The sequence below is a fragment of the Lepidochelys olivacea genome (genome assembly GCF_965140295.1).
Source record: "Lepidochelys olivacea isolate rLepOli2 genome assembly, chromosome: 2".
NCBI lineage: Eukaryota > Metazoa > Chordata > Testudines > Cheloniidae > Lepidochelys > Lepidochelys olivacea.
The window spans coordinates 269,960,071-269,983,240 of record NC_140412.1 but is presented as its reverse complement, the minus strand read 5'-3'; the positions used below and the strand labels follow the sequence as shown (position 1 = coordinate 269,983,240).

Below are 23,170 nucleotides of genomic sequence, written 5' to 3'. Positions count from 1 at the left end.
CTAAATAAAAGCCTCAGACCGACGGACAGACCTTCCAAGAGAGCACTGTCATTCGACACCTCTCACTGGTTGCATGTTACTTTAATATGAGACAATTAAATTAAATGAGAAGGATTTCATATCATATTAATCTGTCACTAACTGAGTGTTTGTGTGGAATTTCTCAGGTATCGCTTTATGGAACACCGATACCCTTAACAAACAAGTGGGGATGACGATGCAGCACAAGACTGAATTTCAGATCATTGCATCTGACACCATGGAAGATAAGGCCTCTGCTCTCAGTCTCTCAGGATCCCTGAAGGCAAGTTTCCTGGGAGGCCTAGTAGAAGTGAGTGGAGCAGCAGGATTTTTAAATGATACCAAGAAATCCAAAAATCAAGCCCGAGTTACTTTGAAATATTCAGCAACAACCAGGTTTGAGCAGCTGGCTATAAGCCATTCAGAGCGCCAGAATATCTCTTATCCTGCTGTATATGACCAAAAGAAAGCCACCCATGTGGTCACAGCTGTGCTGTATGGGGCTCAGGCTTTCTTTGTGTTTGATAGGGAAGTTTCTTCATCAGAGAGTATAGAAGAGATACAGGGAAACATGAAACGTATGATAGAAAAATTACCAAAAATTGCAGGAGGAGGAGAGGGGCCCGAGTACAAGAAAGCATCAAATGCTGAAGACTTCAGTTGCACATTCTATGGTGATTTTGCTCTTAAGAACAATCCACTTACTTATCTAGATGCCATGGAAACATACTCCACCCTCCCGAAGCTGCTGGGTGACCACTGGGATATGGCTGTACCAGTGAGAGCCTGGCTGTACCCATTGCAGCTGCTGGATTCCAAAGCTGCTAAGCTGGTGAGTGAGATCAGCAGCGTACTGATTTTTGATACTCAAATAGCCTTGGAGCAACTGACAGAACTGGACATGCGATGCAATGACATGATGAAAAATCCAATTGCCACAACCTTCCCTGAATTCAAAAAGAAAATCCAGCAATTCAGAGATCAGTGTCAGCAACACAGACAGACTTTCCAGAAACAACTAGCAGGAATCTTACCTGCTATCCGTGGCGGTGGAGCAGAGGAAGGAGTCCTGGTGGACATTTTAATAAGCAAAAATCAATCACTATTCAATACACAGAGACTCAATGAATTTCTGGATACAAAGGAGCGAGAGATGAATTTAGTGGATTCCTACCTTACTAGGCTACAGAATGTGGAAGTCATATCCTCTGAGAGTGAACTAGAAAAAATAGTACTCAGCCCTGAGCATGATTCTGTTGTGTCTTTCACACTTACTTCATTACACAACAAAGAACCATATTTATCAGATTTGAACTTCTGGCTTCGAAGAGAGTTTCTGGAGAAAATTCATGATTCAGCCTCAGCCAGTTCTCCCCATGAGAAATCAAACTCCAAACAGTGGTTTGAGGATGAAGAGATAAGAAGAAAAGTACAAAAAATCACAAAGTCCTTCTTAGACTTTACCAACGTCAATAAATCTCATGGAAACACCCAGTTCATTGTGGCCTCTGTTCCAGATGAGGACAATCCAGGAGCTTCAATTTACCTGTATGCAGATGGAGAGCTGGTCAGCACCAACTTTGAGCCCCCATCAAAACCTCTCCCTCCTCTGATTGATGGAATCAGACACAATTGTGCGCAGCTCACATTTAACCCATCAGACTTTGGAAGGGCTGCAATATCTGGCTATCTGGTAGAGTACAGAATTGTAGGGGAGGAGAACTGGACGGCTGTGAATGTAAATAACACACAAGAGCCATTCACAGTAACAGGGCTACGTCCAAACACCGAGTACCAGTTCCGATACGCGGCAGTGAGCAAACCAGGGCTCAGCGAAAGCAGTGACATGAGTCATACTGTGAAGACTCTTCCCCCTTCCAGCCCTCCTGGAAACCTGGCAATGGCTACTGTAGAAATATTTTCCATCACCCTCACCTGGCAGAGTCCAAGTGTCATTGAAGATGGAGTCAGTATAAGGGAGTATAAGGTAGAATATAAAGAGGAGGCTGGAGGTGAAAGAAATGAGCAGAAAGACAAATGGCTGGAACGGAGGACAGGAGACAGAATTGGATCTTGTAACATTGATGAACTGAAGCCTGAGACGCCCTACAGATTTCGAGTGTCAGCTGTGTGTGCGGACGGGGCTGTAAGTGACGCAAGTGAGGAGAGTTGCATCTCAACCCTAAAGAAAGGTAAACATAAATAAATCTGCCTATTTTCCCCTCAATTAAAGCCCTCTAGTGCCTGGAGCTACTGGATCAGGTAAGAGAATCCTTATCATGGGAATGAATCTAAAATATCCTGAGTGTATAATGCAGAATCAGCTTTGATTCAAATAAGGAATAAAATTACAAATAAATCTTAGCATCCACTTAAACACCCAAGCTGGTTCCTATGCATGGACTAGATGGGTTAGGTCAATGTTTCTCAATGACCAGTCCATGGACCGGTGCCAGTCTGTGGCAGCCTCCTTGCTGGTCCCTGAGATTTCCTTGACACAGTTTAGGAAGGCAGCACGCTGGTCCCTGGTATCAAAAAGATTGAGAAACACTGGCTTAGGTGATCGATACCCCAGACCCAGATCACAGAGTGGATCAACATAAGAACGGCCATACTGGGTCAGATCAATGATACATCTAGCCCAGTATCCTGTCTTAGAATCATAGAATATCAGGGTTGGAAGGGACCTCAGGAGGTCATGTAGTCCAACACCCTGCTCAAAGCAGGAGCAATCGCCAACTAAATCATCCCAGCCAGGGCTTTGTCAAGCCTGACCTTAAAAACTTCTAACAAAGGAGATTCCACCACCTCCCTAGGTAACGCATTCCAGTGTTTCACCACCCTCCTAGTGAAAAAGATTTTCCTAATGTCCATCCTCTTTGGAACCCCCTTTCAGGTAGTTGAAAGTAGCTGTCAAATCCCCCCTCATTCTTCTCTTCCGTAGACTAAACAATCCCAGTTCCCTCAGCCTCTTCTCATAAGTCATGTGTTCCAGTCCCCTAAGAATCTTTGTTGCCCTCCGCTGGACTCTTTCCAATTTTTCCACATCCTTCTTGTAGTGTGGGGCCCAAAACTGGACACAGTACTCCAGATGAGGCCTCACCAATGTCGAATAGAGGGGAATGATCACGTCCGTCGATCTGCTGGCAATGCCCCTACTTATACATCCCAAATTGCCATTGGCCTTCTTGGCAACAAGGGCACACTATTGACTCATATCCAGCTTCTCGTCCACTGTCACCCCTAGGTCCTTTTCTGCAGAACTGCTGCCGAGCCATTCGGTCCCTAGTCTGTAGCGGTGCATGGGATTTTTCCGTCCTAAGTGCAGGACTCTGCACTTGTCCTTGTTGAACCTCATCAGATTTCTTTTGGCCCAATCCTCTAATTTGTCTAGGGCCCTCTGGATCCTATCCCTACCTTCCAGCGTATCTACCTCTCCTCCCAGTTTAGTGTCATCTGCAAACTTGCTGAGGGTGCAATCCACACCATCCTCCAGATCATTTATGAAGATATTGAACAAAACCGGCTCCAGGACCGACCCTTGGGGCACTCCACTTGATGCCAGCTGCCAACTAGACATGGAGCCATTGATCACTACCCGTTGAGCCCGACAATCTAGCCAACTTTCAACCCACCTTATAGTCCATTCATCCAGCCCATACTTCTTTAACTTGCTGGCAAGAACGCTGTGGAAGACAGTGTCAAAAGCTTTGCTAAAGTCAAGGAACAACACATCTACTGCTTTCCCCTCATCCACAGAGTCAGTTATCTCATCACAGAAGGCAATTAGATTAGTCAGGCATGACTTGCCCTTGGTGAATCCATGCTGACTATTCCTGATCAATTTCCTCTCCTCTAAGTACTTCAGAATTGATTCCTTGAGGACCTGCTCCATGATTTTTCCAGGAACTGAGGTGAGGCTGACTGGCCTGTAGTTCCCAGGACCCTCCTTCTTCCCTTTTTAAAAGATGGGCACTACATTAGCCTTTTTCCAGTCATCCAGGACTTCCCCCGATCGCCATGAAATTTTCAAAGATAATGGTCAATGGCTCTGCAATCACATCTGCCAATTCCTTTAGCACTCTCGGATGCAGCGTATCCGGCCCCATGGACTTGTGCTCGTCCAGCTTTTCTAAATAGTCCCGAACCACTTCTTTCTTCACAGAGGGCTGGTCACCTCCTCCCCATGCTGTGATGCCCAGTGCAGTAGTCTGGGAGATGACCTTGTTTGTGAAGACAGAGGCAAAAAAAGCATTGAGTACATTAGCTTTTTCCACATCTTCTGTCACTAGGTTGCCTCTCTCATTCAGTAAGGGGCCCACACTTTTCTTGACTTTCTTCTTGTTGCCAACATACCTGAAGAAACCCTTCTTGTTACTCTTAACATCTCTCGCTAGCTGCAGCTCCAGGTGTGATTTGGCCTCCCTGATTTCACTCCTGCATGCCCGAGCAATATTTTTATACTCTTCCCTGGTCATTTGTCCAATCTTCCACTTCTTGTAAGTTTCTTTTTTGTGTTTAAGATCAGCAAGGATTTCACTGTTAAGCCAAGCTGGTCGCCTGCCATATTAACTATTCTTTCTACACATCAGGATGGTTTGTCCCTGTAACCTCAATAAGGATTCTTTAAAATACAGCCGGCTCTCCTGGACTCCTTTCCCCCTCATGTTATTCTCCCAGGGGATCCTGCCCATCAATTCCCTGAGTGAGTCAAAGTCTGCTTTTCTGAAGTCCAGGGGCCGTATTCTGCTGCTCTCCTTTCTTCCCTGTGTCAGGATCCTGAACTCAACCATCTCATGGTCACTGCCTCCCAGGTTCCCATCCACTTTTGCTTCCCCTACTAATTCTTCCCGGTTTGTGAACAGCAGGTCAAGAAGAGCTCTGCCCCTAGTTGGTTCCTCCAGTACTTGCACCAGAAAATTGTCCCCTACACTTTCCAAAAACTTCCTGGATTGTCTGTGCACTGCTGTATTGCTCTCTGCAGATATCAGGGTGATTGAAGTCTCCCATGAGAACCAGGGCCTGCGATCTAGTAACTTCCATGAGTTGCCGGAAGAAAGCCTCGTCCACCTCATCCTCCTGGTCCGGTGGTCTATAGCAGACTCGCACCACGACGTCACCATTGTTGCTCACACTTTTAAACTTAATCCAGAGACTCTCAGGTTTTTCTGCAGTTTCATACTTGAGCTCTGAGCAGTCATACTGCTTCCTTACATACAGTGCAACTCCCCCACCTTTTCTGCCCTGCCTGTCCTTCCTGAACAGTTTATATCCATCCATGACAGTACTCCAGTCATGTGAGTTATCCCACCAAGTCTCTGTTATTCCAATCACAACATAATTCCTTGACTGTGCTAGGACTTCCAGTTCTCCCTGCTTGTTTCCCAGCCTTCTTGCATTTGTGTATAGGCACTTGAGATAACTCGCTGTTTGTCCCGCTTTCTCAGTATGAGGCAGGAGCCCTTCCCTCTCGCGCACTCCTGCTCGTGCTTCCTCCCGATATCCCACTTCTTCACTTATCTCAGGGCTTTGGTCTCCTTCCACCGATGAACCTAGTTTAAAGCCGAATGGCTAGGCAGCAGTTCTGCGGAAAAGGACCTAGGGGTGACAGTGGACGAGAAGCTGGATATGAGTCAGCAGTGTGCCCTTGTTGCCAAGAAGGCCAATGGCATTTTGGGATGTATAAGTAGGGGCATAGCGAGCAGATCGAGGGACGTGATCGTTCCCCTCTATTCGACATTGGTGAGGCCTCATCTGGAGTACTGTGTCCAGTTTTGGGCCCCACACTACAAGAAGGATGTGGATAAATTGGAGAGAGTCCAGCGAAGGGCAACAAAAATGATTAGGGGTCTAGAACACATGACTTATGAGGAGAGGCTGAGGGAGCTGGGATTGTTTAGCCTGCAGAAGAGAAGAATGAGGGGGGATTTGATAGCTGCTTTCAACTACCTGAAAGGGGGTTCCAAAGAGGATGGCTCTAGACTGTTCTCAATGGTAGCAGATGACAGAACGAGGAGTAATGGTCTCAAGTTGCAGTGGGGGAGGTTTAGATTGGATATTAGGAAAAACTTTTTCACTAAGAGGGTGGTGAAATACTGGAATGCGTTACCTAGGGAGGTGGTAGAATCTCCTTCCTTAGAGGTTTTTAAGGTCAGGCTTGACAAAGCCCTGGCTGGGATGATTTAACTGGAAATTGGTCCTGCTTTGAGCAGGGGGTTGGACTAGATGACCTTCTGGGGTCCCTTCCAACCCTGATATTCTATGATTCTATGATTCTAAGCCCTCCTCATTATGGTTAGCCAGCCTGCTTGCGAAGATGCTCTTCCCTCTCTTCGTTAGGTGGAGCCCGTCTCTGCCTAGCACTCCTCCTTTTTGGAACACCATCCCATGGTCAAAGAATCCAAAGCCTTCTCTCCCACACCACCTGCGTAGCCATTCGTTGACTTCCACGATTTGACGGTCTCTACCCAGGCCTTTTCTTTCCACAGGGAGGATGGATGAGAAGATCACTTGCGCCTCAAACTCCTTTATCCTTCTTCCCAGAGCCACCTAGTCTGCAGTGATCTGCTCAAGGTCATTCTTGGCAGTATCATTGGTGCCCACGTGGAGAAGCAGGAAGGGGTAGCGATCCGAGGGCTTGATGAGTCTCGGCAGTCTCTCCGTCGCATCGTGAATCCTAGCTCCTGGCAAGCAGCAGACTTCTTGGTTTTCCCTGTCAGGGCGGCAGATAGATGACTCAGTCTCCCTGAGGAGAGAGTCCCCGACCACCACCACCCACCTCCTTCTCTTGGGAGTGGTGATCGTGGAACCCCCATCCCTAGGACAGTGGATCTCATGCCTTCCAATCGGCGGAGTCTCCTTCTGCTCCCTTCCCTCAGATGTATCATCTAGTCCACTCTCCGCATTAGTACCTGTGGAGAGAACATGAAAACTGTTACTTACCTGTATCTGCGTTGCCGGTACATGGACGCTCCCCTTTCTTCTTCTGGAGGTCACATGCTGCCAAATTTCTTCACCGTCCTCCTGTCCCCGCAGTGCAGCTTGCTCTGAATCTTCAGAACGTTGTGTCCGTAGAAGCATATCCTGACGTCTGTCCAGGAAATCTTCAGTTTCTCTTATGCAACGCAGGGTCGATACCTGTTGCTCCAGACCTTGAATCTTCTCTTCCAATATGGAGACCAGCTTGCACTTTGTACAGACAAAGTCGCTTCTGTCCTGTGGAAGAAAGACAAACATGGCACATCCACTGGAGGTCGCAACAGCTGAACACTCCCCATCCATATTACCTTCCTTCTACGAGCTTCCTCAGGAGTTGTAGTAACTACTCAGAGAAGCCGGCAAGATGTCAGCCTCAGTGGGCTCTCCCCAGGCAAACTCCCAGGCAAACTCCCTCTGTTAGCCTCTCTGCTGTTCGCTGCTCAGCTGGTTCACAGCTGACAGGCTTTTTATACAGTCAGGCCCACTCAAGGCTCATCTGGAACAAAGCACTCCCAATTCACACTTTTCAAACAACCAATCAAGCACACGGTCAAACTGTCCCCACAACAGACACTCAGGTATTCACCAACACAGCCTCCCTAATGCAGCCCTTAGCATACCTCCTCTCAGGCAGATCCCAGGCAAACTCCCTCTCTGCTGTTCGCCGCTCAGCTGGTTCTATATACTGTACATTGAAATGTAAGTACAATATTTATAATTATATGGTAAAAATGAGAACATAAGCAAATTTTAAAGTAATCTTGTGCTGTGAAACTTCTGTATTTTTATTTCTGATTTTGTAGGCAAATAGTTATTAAGTGAGGGGAAACTTGGGGGTAGGCAAAACAAATCAGGCACCTGAAATGAGTACAGTAATCTGGAAAGGTTACAGTGGCCAATACCAGGTGCCCCAGAGGGAATGAACAGGTCAGGGAATCATCAAGTGATCCATCCATAGAATTCTATGATTCTATGATTCATCCACTCCCAGCTTCTGGCAAACAGAGGTTAGGGACACTCAGAGCATGGGGTTGCATCCTTGATCATCTTGGCTAATAACCATTGATGGACCTATCCTCCATGAATTTATCTGGAACCCAGTTATTTGGAACCCAGTTATAGTTTTGGCAACGATTTCCACAGGTTAACTGTTCATTCTGTGAAGGAGTACTTCCTTTTGTTTGTTTTAAACTGGTTGCCTATCATTTAATCAGGTGATCCCTGGTTCTTGTGTTCTGTGAAGAAGTAAATAACACTTACTTCCTTATTCACTTTCTCCACATCATTCATGATTGTATAGACCTCTGTCCTATGCCCCCTTAGCTGTCTTTTTTCCAAGCTGAAAAGTCCCAGTCTTTTTAGTCTCTCCTCATACCAAAGCTGTTCCATTCCCCTAATCATTTTTGTTGCCCTTCTCTGTACTTTTTCCTGCCCCAGTTTATCTTTTTTGAAATGGGTGACCAGAACTGTATGCAGTATTCAAGATGTGGGCATGCCATGGATTTACATAGTGTCTCTGTGATATTTACTGTTTTATTATCTATTCCTTTCCTAGTGGTTCCTAACATTGTTAGTTTTTTTGACTGCCGATGCACATTGAGTGGCTGTTTTCAGAGAACTATCCACAATGACTGCAAAGTCTCTTTCTTGAGTAACAGTTAATTTAGACCAGTGGCTATCAACCTTTCCAGATTACTGTACTCATTTCAGGTGCCTGATTTGTCTTGCCTACCCCCAAGTTTCTCCTCACTTAAAAACTATTTGCTTACAAAATCAGAAATAAAAATACAGACGTGTCACAGCACACAATTACTTTAAAATTTGCTTATGTTCCATTTTTACCATATAATTATAAAATAAATCAATTGGAATATAAATACTGTACTTACATTTCAATGTATAGTGTATAGAATTATAGAATATCAGTGGTGGAAGGGACCTCAGGAGGTCATCTAGTCCAACCCCCCGCTCAAAGCAGGACCAATCCCCAACTAAATAGAGCAGTATAAACAAGATGTATGAAATTTTAGTCTGTACTGACTTTATTACTGCATTTTATGTAGCCTGTTGGAAAACTAGGCAAATATCAAGATGAGGTTAAGTACCACCTGGAAGATTTCTGTGTACCCCCCAAAGTAAACATACCCCTAATTGAGAACCACTGATTTACACCACAGCATATATATTGCACCACACAATACACCACACAATACACAGTACACCACACAATATATATATTGTTACGAATTACACCTGAGAGGACACGCACACAACTGCTATGAATTATACCTGGTAGGACACGCACACAAATGCTGCGAATTATACCTGATAGGTCACGCACAGTTCGAATCTAGGCTGAGGCACATAAACAAAGTCCACAACTGCAGAGTTCCCAAAAGACACTAAGTTTATTACGCTCGAGCGTGGTGCCCCCCTGCTCGCCAGGAGGGGACCCTGAATGCAGATTATACAAAGGTTATATACTTTTTAGCAAAGCATGTTGCCCTCGTGCATCGGAAACCTTAGCCAATAAACAAACCCTTTTCTTATCTACCACCTATCCCTGCTTGGTGCATTCCTCGTGCTAAACCAGTATATTAATTACACAGCATGGTCCTAAAGCCATGCATCAGTAACTTTTATTATCAGGATGGGAGGCCTCACATCAAAGGCCAAGAGATAGGGAGTTAGGGACTGACAAAAAACAGATACTGGGAGTCAAGGCAGGCTGGAGACAAGGAGGAGGATTTTCACAGGGATTCAGTATCTAAGGATCACTCCTCCTGGTGTATAATGTGCTTGCTTTTAGACAATGGTGGGCCCCAAACCAAAATGGAATCACATGTGCTAACTTTTCCTTAACAATATTTGGGATTGTTTTCCAATGTGCATTACTTTGCATTTATCAACACTGAATTTAATCTGCCATTTTGTTGCCCAGTCACCCAGTTTTGTAAGACCTCTTTGTAACTCTTCACAGTCTGCTTTGGACGTAACTGTCTTGAGTAATTTTGTACCATCTGCCGCATTTGCCTACTCACTGTTTACCCCTTTTCCCACAACATTTATGAATATGTTGAACAGCACTGGATCCAGTATAGATCCCTGATGTACCCTGCCATTTACCTCTTTCCATTATGAAAACAGACCATTTATTCCTACCCTCTGTTTCCTGTCTTTTAACCAGTTACTGATCCATGAGAGGACCCTCCCTCTTATCCCATGATTGCGTACTTTGCTTAAGATCCTTTAGTGAGGGACCTTGTCAAAAGCTTTCTGAAAGTCCAAATACACTATATTCACTGGATCACCCTTGTCCACATATTTGTTGACCCTCTAAAAAATTCTAATAGATTGGTGATGCATGATTTCCTTTTACAAAAGTCATGTTGACTCTTCCTCAACAAATTGTATTAGTTTGTATGTCTGATAATTCTATTCTTTACAATTTGCCTGACACTGAAGTTAGGCTTACCAGCCTGTAATTGCCAGGTTCGCCTCTGGAGCCATTTTGAAAAATTGCCATTACATTAGCTATGTGCCAGTCATCTAGTACAGAGGCTGATTTAAGGTTAAATACCACAGTTCTGCAATTTCAAAATCGAGTTCCTTCAGAACTTGTAGATGAATATTATCTGGTCCTGGTGACTTATTACTGTTTAATTTATCATTTTTTTTCAAAAACCTCCTCTATTGACACCTCAGTCTGGGACAGTTCCTGAGACATGTCACCTAAAAAGAATGGCTCAGGTCTGAGAATTTCCCTCACATCCTCTGCAGTGAAGACTGATGCAAAGAATTAATTTAGCTTCTCTGCAATGGCCTTGTCTTCCTTAAGTGCTCATTTTGTAAATCGACCAGCCAGTAGCCCCGCTATTTGTTTGGCAGACTTCCTGCTTCTGATATGCTTAAACCTTTTTTTGTTGTTACTTTTTGTTTCTTTACTAGTTGCTTTTCAGATCCGTTAATGTGGAATTCCAAAACTTTCCGGAGGAGCACCCACAACCATCACTCCTGTATATTTTTCTTTCAGCTCCCAATGATCTCCCCACATCTTCCCCACTGATGTTTGTCTAGCTTCAGGGATGAGTCAGGTGGCAGTCCCAGGTATGTGGAGTAGGGCTAGGGGACAAGCCCAGGAAATTCCTTGGCACAACACTCTGTGTTTCTGGGAAATGTTTAGAACACAAAACCAAGCCCTGTTCCAAGAATGCTTTGGCTGAGCCAGTTTTACCTCTCTCCACACCCACCCCCATTGTCCCTGGCACCAAAGCAACTAAATAGAATCTAATCTTGGCGGCTGTGACTGCAGAGCCATTGGCCATTATCTTTGAAAACTCGTGGCGAACCGGGGAAGTCCCGGATGACTGGAAAAAGGCTAATGTAGTGCCAATCTTTAAAAAAGGGAAGAAGGAGGATCCTGGGAACTACAGGCCAGTCAGCCTCACCTCAGTCCCTGGAAAAATCATGGAGCAGGTCCTCAAAGAATCAATCCTGAAGCACTTGCATGAGAGGAAAGTGATCAGGAACAGCCAGCATGGATTCACCAAGGGAAGGTCATGCCTGACTAATCTAATCGCCTTTTATGATGAGATTACTGGTTCTGTGGATGAAGGGAAAGCAGTGGATGTATTGTTTCTTGACTTTAGCAAAGCTTTTGACACGGTCTCCCACAGTATTCTTGTCAGCAAGTTAAGGAAGTATGGGCTGGATGAATGCACTATAAGGTGGGTAGAAAGCTGGCTAGATTGTCGGGCTCAATGGGTAGTGATCAATGGCTCCATGTCTAGTTGGCAGCCGGTGTCAAGTGGAGTGCCCCAGGGGTCGGTCCTGGGGCCGGTTTTGTTCAATATCTTCATAAATGATCCGGAGGATGGGGTGGATTGCACTCTCAGCAAATTTGCGGATGATCCTAAACTGGGAGGAGTGGTAGATACGCTGGAGGGGAGGGATAGGATACAGAAGGACCTAGACAAATTGGAGGATTGGGCCAAAAGAAATCTGATGAGGTTGAATAAGGATAAGTGCAGGGTCCTGCACTTAGGATGGAAGAATCCAATGCACCGCTACAGACTAGGGACCGAATGGCTAGGCAGCAGTTCTGCGGAAAAGGACCTAGGGGTGACAGTGGACGAGAAGCTGGATATGAGTCAGCAGTGTGCCCTTGTTGCCAAGAAGGCCAATGGCATTTTGGGATGTATAAGTAGGGGCATAGCGAGCAGATCGAGGGACGTGATCATTCCCCTCTATTCGACATTGGTGAGGCCTCATCTGGAGTACTGTGTCCAGTTTTGGGCCCCACACTACAAGAAGGATGTGGATAAATTGGAGAGAGTCCAGCGAAGGGCAACAAAAATGCTTAGGGGTCTAGAACACATGACTTATGAGGAGAGGCTGAGGGAGCTGGGATTGTTTAGCCTGCAGAAGAGAAGAATGAGGGGGGATTTGATAGCTGCTTTCAACTACCTGAAAGGGGGTTCCAAAGAGGATGGCTCTAGACTGTTCTCAATGGTAGCAGATGACAGAACGAGGAGTAATGGTCTCAAGTTGCAGTGGGGGAGGTTTAGATTGGATATTAGGAAAAACTTTTTCACTAGGAGGGTGGTGAAACACTGGAATGCGTTACCTAGGGAGGTGGTAGAATCTCCTTCCTTAGAGGTTTTTAAGGTCAGGCTTGACAAAGCCCTGGCTGGGATGATTTAACTGGGAATTGGTCCTGCTTTGAGCAGGGGGTTGGACTAGATGACCTTCAGGGGTCCCTTCCAACCCTGATATTCTATGATTCTAAGGCAACAGGCTGTGCATACACAGCCGCTAGGAAAGGGTCTGAGTTGAAGTGACATTGAAATGATGTTCAAGAGGAAAAACCTTTCAGGAGACAACAGCATCAGCAGCAATGGGGAGGAGGCTTGAAAGGAGATGAAAACAAGGCCCAGGTTGTGGACTGACAGCAGTAGAATTGCCCACAGGGCTAGAAGATCAGGGAGAAGTGAAATATTGAGCATACAGAAGCTAATATTAAAGAAAATAGTCCATAATCCAAGAGAGTATTTTCCTCCTGAGGCTACTGCTCTCCCTCACTCTGGCTCTGCTTCACAAGGGCAATAATACTCATGGAATCCATTCCTTCTTCAGAGACAGACAGTTCTGTGATATGGGGCCTGACCTTGCCCAAAAGGTGGGGAGACAGGAAAGCTGGCTGCACTGCCCTTTCTCCTTCCAGGGTGTCTGCAGCAGCACCATGAATTGATCGAATCCAGGGGTTCTCAAACTTCATTGCACTGTGACTCCTTCTGGCAACAACAAAAATTACTACACACACCAGGGAGGGGGGCCCGAAGCCTGAGCCCACCCCAGCCCCACTGCTCTGGGTGGGGGAGGGGAGCAAATCCTGAGTCCCATCTCACTGGGTGAGGGAGTGGGGGTCTGTAACCTGAGCCCCACCACTGGGGCATGAAGCCCTTGGGATTTGGCTTTGTCCCTGGGTGGTGGGGCTCAGACTTCATCTTTCTCCCTGGGTCTCAGCAAATCTAATGCCAGGCTTGGCAACCCTATTAAAATGGAGTTGTGACTCACTTTGGGGTCCCAACCTACAGTTTGAGAACTGCTGATCTAATCCAATATGTCATTATGAAAAATACTAGCTGAGGTCAGAAAGTCTGACCTCCTTTTCCCTCCCCAGGGAAGTTTGGATCTAGGGGCCTTGCCTCTCTGGTGGTGTCTGGGCCCATTTCCCTGCCATTATGTGTGTGTTGGGATATGGGGAGCCTCTACCTCTCTATGAGGGTCTGACTCCTCCTGCTCCCCTCACATGAGCTGGGATCTGTGGTGGGCTTCCCTTCTTGGGTTATCTCCACCATTCACCCTGTCACCCCTTCATGTAGGAGCGAGAATGTGGAGGGACCTTGAATCTCTTGGAGGGTCTGAGACCTTCTCCCTGCCCCCCACATATGTCTGTCTGTCCCTTTGAAGGGGTCTGAGTCCCTGTGTGTGTGTGTGTGTGTGTCTGGGATCTGGAGGAGCCCATCTCTATTAAGGGGGTCAGAGCCCTTCTCCCTTTCCCCCATGTGATCCATGGTCCTGGGGGACCTGGCCCTCTGAAAGTGTGTGAGCCTCTCCCTCTCTCCGCCCCCACCCCATGAGCAGGCATTTGAATAAGTCCTGCCCCTATTGGAGGGGAGCTGAGAACAGGCATGTTTGGTGTATATCACAGCCTCTTAACCCCTGACACTTAAAAAAAAAAAAAAACAGAACCAGAACAACCCCAACCCAGCAAGCTGGGAAAACTAAAGATCTGGGCACCTCTAAGAGGCAATACTTCCCCTGTAGCAAGCACTGAGTCTGTGTATAGCAAAAGAAAATTTTTATTAAAAAAGGAACTCAGCATTCACTTGGGAAAACACCACAATCATGATTTAAAAGCATGAAACCCTAAGTGAATACTCACCCCCAGTACGTTGGGCAGTGTCCTTTGCCTCAGTTTCCCACCTTACAGTGTGAAAGTCCAACAAATAACTGTCCCTTTTACATGCCCCTCCCCTTTCCCTCTCCTCCACCCGACTCAAAGTTGGTTGTCCTTGGTCACGAAGGTGCAGAGCTCAGAGGTGCATTTGCCTGGGCCCACCTCCCCTCCCTGAAATGGGAGGTGGGTGTTGACCAATGCCTCCACTGCTGCCACCACTCATCTCTGCTGCTGTTCACGGCTGCTGCTCGTGGCTCACTGCCACTTCTGCGCTGTCGTGTTCTGAGACTCTCCCGCTTAGCCCAGCTCTTAGTGATTTTAGCAGGTGGTAGGGAACCTCTCTGCTACTGGGCTGCTTCACTGTCTTTTACTGCAACACTGTCCCCAGACCAGACCTAAGGCTTAGCTCCTCCTAATTGACATCTTCAATTATGTCAGCTCTAGTAACCACTGAACAGAAACAAGTGCTCTCAGGTGAATCCAATCAGCCCTGTCAACACTGCACAGGGGAGGGTCAAATGGTGTCTAGGACTCTTCAGGCAAAACTCACTCCATCAGGTAGGAACACCTCCCCCCCCGCCCTTCATTGGGATTTGGCATCTCTACCCCCTGCTTAGCAAGTGAGCTTCAGTTTAGGTGACCCCCTCAATCAGGGCATGTTAAGTAGTTGATGCATTACCCTTGCATGCAATGCTAAAGTGAATAGTAACCCAATACCAGCCAAAATTGATCACTGAAGCACTGTAGGTGTGTCTATTAGTGAGACAAGGTGTGGGAGGTGATATCTTTTATTGGACCAACTTCTGTTGGTGACAGATACCAGCTTTTGAGCCACACAGAGCCCTTCTTCAGGTCTGGGAAATGTACTCAGAGTGTCACAGCTGATTCAACAAAAATAACAACATAACCTACTCCAATAAAAGACATTTCCTCATCCATTTTGTGTCTCTGATATCCTGGGACCAACATGGCTACAACAACACTGTGTCCATGGGTGTGTCTATGACAGGGGAGAGCTCATTTGAATCACAGAATCATAGAAGATTAGAGTTGGAAGAGACCTCAGGAGGTCATCTAGTCCAATCCCCTGCTCAAAGCAGGACCAGCCCCAACTAAATCATCCCAGACAGGGCTTTGTCAAGCTGGGCTTTAAAAACCTTTAAGGATGGAGATTCCACCACCTCCCTAGGTAACCCATTCCAGTGCTTCACTACCCTCCTAGTGAAATAGTGTTTCCTAATATCCAACCTAGACCTCCCCCACTGCAACTTGAGACCATTAATCCTTTTTCTGTCATCTACCACCACTGAGGACAGCTGAGCTCCATCCTCTTTGGAACCCCCCTTCAGGTAGTCAAAGGCTGCTATCAAATCCCCCCTCACTCTTCTCTTCTGCAGATTAAATAGCCCCAGTTCCCTCAGCCTCTCCTCGTAAGCCATGTTCCCCAGCCAGCTAATCATTTTTGTTGCCCTCCGCTGGACTCTCTCTGATTTGTCCACATCCCTTCTGTAGTGGGGGAAGCAAAATTGAACACAGTACTCCAGATATGGCCTCACCAGTGCCGAATAGAGGGGAATAATCACTTCCCTTGATCTGCTGGCAATGCTCCTACTAATGCAGCCCAATATGCCATAGACCTTCTTGGCAACAAGGGACATTCTAGACTCATATCCAGCTTCTCATCCACTGTAATCCCCAGGTCCTTTTCTGCAGAATTGCTGCTTAGCCAGTCGGACCCCAGCCTGTAGCAGTCCATGGGATTCTTCCTTCCTAAGTGCAGGACTCTGCACCTGTCCTTGTTGAACCTCGTCAGATTTCTTTTGGCCCAATCCTCCAATTTGTCTAGGTCACTCTGGACCCTATCCCTATCCTCCAGTGTATCTACCTCTCCCCCCATCTTAGTGTCATCTGCGAACTTACTGAGGTGCAATTCATTCCATCGTCCAGATCATTAATGAAGATGTTGAACAAAATCAGCCCCAGGACCAACCCCTGGGCCACTCCGCTTGATACCAGCTGCCAACTAGACATCAAGCTGTTGATCACTACCCATTGAGCTTGACAATCTAGGCAGATTTCTATCCACCTTATAGGCCATTTATCCAATCCATACTTTTTTATCTTGATGGCAAGAATACTGTGGGAGATCATATCAAAAGCTTTGCTAAAGTCAAGATATATCACATCCACTGCTTTCCCCATATCCACAGAGCCAATTATCTCATCATAGAAGGCAATCAGGTTGGTCAGGCATGACTTGCCCTTGGTGAATCCATGTTGACTGTTCCTGATCACCTTCCTCTCCTCCAAGTGCTTCAAAATGGATTCCTTGAGGAACTGCTCTATGATTTTGTTGGGGACTGAAGTGAGGCTGACCGGTGTGTAGTTCCCTGGGTTCTCCTTCTTCCCTTTTTTAAAAATGGGCACTGTATTTCCCTTTTTCCAATCATCCTGGACCTCCCCCGATCACCATGAATTTTCAAAGATAATGGCCAATGGCTCTGCAATCACATCAGCCAACTCCCTAAACACCCTTGCATTCATTAGATCTGGACCCATGGACTTGTGCATGTCCAGCTTTTCTAAATAGTCCTTAACCTGTTCTTTCATCACTGACGGCTGCTCATCTCATCCCCATACTGTGTTTCCCAGTGCAGCAGTCTGGGAGCTGATTCTGTCTGTGAAGACCGAGGCAATAAAGGCATTGAGTATTTCATCTTTTTCAACATCATCTGTCAGTATGTCACCTCCCCCATTCAGTGTCTGAGTTAATGATTTCAGATTGTCAAAATAACAGGCTCAATTAAAAGTATTTAATCTAAGATTATTAATCTGAGATTAGTACACCACTACAGAATACAGAAATAGACACATTACCACCTTTTGTTAGCAGACTGAGAACTGGATATGTGTCTTTCCCGCATCTGGAAGAGACACGCAATTTTCATTCCCCCAACCTAAGTTTTCATATCATTATCATTATATGGAGTTTCAGACAAAGGAAAGTTGCCAAGAATAGGCTCCCAGAAACATATGTTGTGATGTCATTTCGATACAGTCTCACTTTACCTGACTCATGTGAAGGCATGATTATTTACAGGTGAGAGCACTAACAATTCTCCAAACTAATATCTCTCTGAGGTTTGTTCTTACCCCACAATAATTCTTCCATGTTGATTTCCCCCATTGAAAACATATGGCAAACAATAATCTCTTATTAGTTCCCCAAGTCTATGTATGCTTATGTCAGCATTTTATATATTGTGACGGGGCAAGGTCAGAGAGCTATAGAAAAGTAGTGGGAGATAGATATATTAGCTCCAGGCTAAACAAATCCCTGGTATCAGGATACGTTAAATGGCAGCTGCTCCAAGTCAATTAAGACACCTGGGGCCAATTAAGAACTTTCCAGAAGGCAGGGAAAATGCTAGTTTGATTGGGACACCTGAAGCCAATCAGGAGCTGGTTAAAGGCCTCCCAGTTAGTCAGGAGCTGTGGGAGGAAGTTGCGCTGTTGGAAAGACTGAGCAGTACACATCATATCAGGCGAAAGGAAGGAGGCCCTGAGGTAAGGGTGAAGTGGAGCTTGAGGAAGCGGGGCCTGCTGTGGGGGAAGTAGTCCAGGGAATTGTATGTGTCATGTTTCTAAAAGGTCAGCTACCATAACTGATGCTATTAGGGTCCCTGGGCTGGAGCCTGGAGTAGAGGGTGGGCCTGGGCTCCCCTCTTTGCCCCCCCCCCCCAGATTAATCACTGAGTGTGGGAGACAACAGAGACTGAGCAAGGGAGGATAGCTTCTCCTCACCTCCCTCACTGGCTTATGATGAAAATGGCTCTAGAGAGAGAGAAGGGTTACGTGGAGGGTTACAGTGAGTCTCTGAGGCTAGCGAAATCCGCCAGGAAACGCGGGACCCATGTAGACAAGGACAGAGCTTTGTCACAATATATATATGTTCAGGAGATCTTTTCCAAGAATATCTGGAGTTTTAAAGACATGAAGGCATCCCAGTTATTAAATACAGCATAATGAATAAATTCCTAAATAAGATTACTTATTGGTCAACAGACCAGTGTTCTAGGCCTTAGAATTCAGACACTCTTTGTTGAAGATAAAGATTCTAAAGAATAGTTAATGTATATATGAATCAAATATACAGAAAGAAAGAACTAAAAGTATTACTGTTTACGAACAATAACTCCATTCCCAAATGTCCAAAGTCATTATGCAGAGCCCTCATGGCCATGAGTGTGCACTTTTTTGGTAGTACTAGATGTGTTCATTGATTTTGTAAAGGATCTGCTCTGATTTGGTGCAGCACTCCCTGAATCAGTTTTAGTTTGCTCCATTCTCTCAATGGTAATTTACCCTCAGTGGTAGATGGAATAATCACAGCTTGACCCTCATTTTCAGCAAGCAGTGTTTCACGAACATCCTTATTTTACAGTGGGGCTTCTTGCCAGTCAACAGCATTGAGCCTAGGCAATGGAGATTGGTCCAATACAATGTAATTCACCATGGCTAATGGCATACTTTCAGGGGACAGCCCCAGAGAAACACAACCATGGAGACTCATGCACCTCTGACTCTTGATGACCTAGTGCAAATAGCTCTCACTCCACCTATAGGATTCACAGCAATTTCTGATGTCTGTGGATGCTGGGGCAATGTATCCACATCTCTATTATTTCTCCCTGATTGGTACTGAATGCTGAACTCATAGCTAGGCAAGGTGGCCTGTAGCATCCAGCTTAGCACTTGTTAACATGTAAGTCTATGAATTGTTGTCTGTCCACATTTGAAACTGAGCACATACAAGTAGTTTTGAAACGTCTCAGTGACAGCCCATTTCAAGGCCAAGAACTCCTGCTAGTGAATGGGGTAGTGAGTCTTGCTATCACAGAGTCTGCTTCTGCCAAAGACCACAGGTTAACTTTTACTTTCAACTTCCTGGTATAAGTCTGCTCCCAAGCCCTCCAAACTGGCATCAGCTGCCTGAGTCAGCAAAGATGAGGACTGGAGCATGAGCTAGGCAATTAATGATTTATTGAGAAGCTTTTCCTCACATCTCTCATCCCATCGGGGTCCAAAGGCTTCTAAGGGGCCATAATGTCACTGCTCAGGATGGCCTTACCTTTGGTCCTAGAGTTACTCTTGCTGGACAGGTATCTCCTGGTGAGATCAATCGGAGGCTTTGCAATGGTAGCATACTTCTTCACAAATAGTGATAGTAGCCACTAAATCCTAGAAAGGTCCTGAGCTCTCTGTAATTATGTGGCTGTGGTCAGGTAGTGAGTTTTTCTATTTTATCTGGATCAATACTCATGCCTGCACGGGACACAATGTGACCCATGGATTTGACCTGCAGAACTGGCATTTATCAACTGAAAGTTGCAGTCCATAGGCTTACAGCTGTTCTAGCAATTTATGAAGTCTGTCTTCATGTTCCTCCAAGGTTCTTCCAAACACAATCAGGTCATCCAAATAAACAAAGACTTGCAGTAAGTTCATGTCTCCCACAACTATCTCCATAAGACATTGAAACGTGGCAGGGACTCCAGAAATTAATTGGGGCATGCATTCACACTGATGGAAACCTAATGGGCTGATGAAGGCTGTCTTCTCCCTATCTTCTGCTCCCAGCAGAATCTGGTAGTATCCACTTAGAAGATTCAACACTAGGAACTACTGTCTCACCAGCAAACAGTCCAAGGCCTCTTGTACTTGAGGCATGGTGTGCTGGTCAACTACAGTACACCTATTTAGAGTGCAGTAGTCAAAACACATCTGGATTTTCCCACTCTTCTAACAGATGCCACAATGGGGGAGGAATATGGGTTTCAGGCATATGATCACGGTAAGCTCCTGATGATGATGCTGCACATTCTCCATTTCTGAGAGAGCAATCTTCCTAGATCTCTCCCAGAAGGGTTATGGAGTCTTGTAGTCTGATGTTGTGTTCCACTCCCTTTGCACATCCTACGCATGCGTGAAAATACTTGGATTTTTTCCCAAAGTTCCTTCCTTCCATGATCCTTCCACTCCTCAGACAATGGGGAATCTCCAAAGTCAAACTTTGTCAGGTCTATTGGTGGACCCTCAGCTTCACATTGAGTCTCACAATGGTTTCAGGCTCAAAGAGGTCTGCTATCTTCAGTCCATATTTCACAACAACATCATGGCTTGTTTCGTTAGCAATCAGTATAATCACCTTTTCCTGGGCTTCAGCAGGTAGGGTTATGACTCCACTGAGAACCAGCACTCCTTCAGGGAGCCCTCCCTTAGCCAGCTGCTCTACCATTGCTAATATCCCTTTCCTGCCTTTTAGACAGGTACTCATAGCAAGCACTTCTCTCTCCATCACTGCAGAGACTACTAACAGAGTTGTGGCCCTGTACTTCAACACTCTCATTGATAGCTCAGACCTTTCCTTTTTAGGGTTCTTGGTTTTTCTATAGGCTGAAGCACAAAGCGTATGGATCCTCAGGATGCTTCGGTATTGGTCCCCTGCTGACTGGTTGCAGTACTCATAGGGTACCTTGAAGAGACTGGAGTTGATCCCTGTCATAAATATAAAGGGAAGGGTAAACCCCTTTAAAATCCCTCCTGGCCAGAGGAAAAATCCTCTCACCTGTAAAGGGTTAAGAAGCTAAATGTAACCTCGCTGGCACCTGACCAAAATGACCAATGAGGAGACAAGATACTTTCAAAAGCTAGGAGGAGGGAGAAAAACAAAGGGTCTGTGTCTTTCTGTGTGAGGCTTTTGCCGGAGACAGAACAGGAATGGAGTCTTAGAACTTAGTAAGTAATCTAGCTAGGTATGTGTTAGATTATGATTTCTTTAAATGGCTGAGAAAATAGCTGTGCTGAATAGAATGAATATTCCTGTCTGTGTGTCTTTTTTGTAACTTAAGGTTTTGCCTAGAGGGATTCTCTATGTTTGAATCTAATTACCCTGTAAGGTATTCACCATCCTGATTTTACAGAGGTGATTCTTTTCTTTTTACTTCTATTAAGTCGTCTTGTAAGGAGACTGAAGCTTTTTCATTGTTCTAAGATCCAAGGGTTTGGGTCTGTGGTCACCTATGCAAATTGGTGAGGATTTTTACCAAACCTAACCCAGGAAGTGGGGTGCAAAGGTTGGGAGGATTTTGGGGGGAAAGACGTGTCCAAACTCTGTTTTTTCAGGAACCCAGATAAAGTTTGGTGGTGGCAGTGAAAATCCAAGGGCAAAGTGTAAAATAATTTGTACCTTGGGGAAGTTTTAACCTAAGCTGGTAAAAGTAAGCTTAGGAGGTTTTCATGCAGGTCCCCACATCTGTACCCTAGAGTTCAGAGTGGGGAAGGAACCTTGACAATCCCTATCAGCACAAACACATAAGAATCTCCTTTAGGGTTGGGGCATATCAGTGCAGTGGTGTCCACATCTTGTCTTACTTTGGCAACATCTTCTGAACATTCCAGGTGCACTGTCACGTACCCTTGGCAGGGGTATTCATATATGCTGAGGCCACACAGACCAGGGCCAGTCAGTGGCAGTATAGGCAGGTGCCTAAGCATCTGTTGGTAGAAGGACTGAAATATAATAGTCACCTGAGATCCACTGTCGAGCAATGCCTTACATTCTGTCCCTTTAATCCTCACCTCTGCTCAAGGCCCTATCAGGCCTGCTGTTATCCCAGCTAGGCAGCCTTTTCCAGGGAAGCCTTCAAGTCGTGTGGACCTGGGTGGCCCCATTCCCAAGCCCCTTTGGCAGTTCCTCATCTCCTAACTGGTCCTCAGCTTTCCATATACTAAGGAGGGATTTTCTTCATTATGACACTTGGCAGCTCCATGTCCATCCTGGCCACACTGGACTATGGTTCTGATATTCAGTTCCTCTTACAATTTGAGCCAGTTTGGTCAGCTCCATCTGCTCAGCAGTTACCCCTCTTGCTCCCCTCTTGACAGCTTTCTGAAGCAGTTTCTCCAGCCTCTGTATGTAGGCTGAGGTCTTCTCGCCCCTTTGTTGATGGCAAGAATGGCAGAGCCTGCCCAAAAGGGGGGGGGGCAGGGCTCCCTACCCCTCCTCTTCCACCCGAGTCCCTGCCCTTGCCAAGCCAAAAGCCGGAGTAGGCCGGGAACCACAGGTTCTCCACCTGCCTGGGATGGGGGACTGTCATAAATATAAAGGGAAGGGTAAACCCCTTTAAAATCCCTCCTGGCCAGAGGAAAAATCCTCTCACCTGTAAAGGGTTAAGAAGCTAAAGGTAACCTCGCTGGCACCTGACCAAAATGACCAATGAGGAGACAAGATACTTTCAAAAGCTGGGAGGAGGGAGAGAAACAAAGGGTCTGTGTGTCTGTCTATATGCTGTTTTTGTTGGCGATAGACCAGGAATGGAGTCTTAGAACTTTTAGTAAGTAATCTAGCTAGGTATGTGTTAGATTATGATTTCTTTAAATGGCTGAGAAAAGAATTGTGCTGAATAGAATAACTATTTCTGTCTGTGTATCTTTTTTGTAACTTAAGGTTTTGCCTAGAGGGATTCTCTATGTTTTGAATCTAATTACCCTGTAAGGTATCTACCATCCTGATTTTACAGAGGGGATTTCTTTACTTCTGTTTACTCCTATTTCTATTAAAAGTCTTCTTGTAAGAAAACTGAATGCTTTTTCATTGTTCTCAGATCCAAGGGTTTGGGTCTGTGGTCACCTATGCAAATTGGTGAG

At 45.8% G+C, this 23,170-nt stretch overlaps 1 pseudogene across 1 annotated transcript in view; it reads left to right on the top strand.

Annotated features, from left to right (window-relative positions):
- The first annotated feature begins 1,759 nt into the window (after positions 1-1,759).
- Positions 1,760-23,170, top strand: part of LOC311516810 (GTPase IMAP family member 1 pseudogene) — a 97,269-nt pseudogene continuing 75,858 nt past the window's right edge. Inside the window, exon 1 of the transcript XR_014714669.1 lies at positions 1,760-2,213. The product of XR_014714669.1 is annotated as a GTPase IMAP family member 1 pseudogene (transcript). The remainder of the gene's footprint in view (positions 2,214-23,170) is intronic.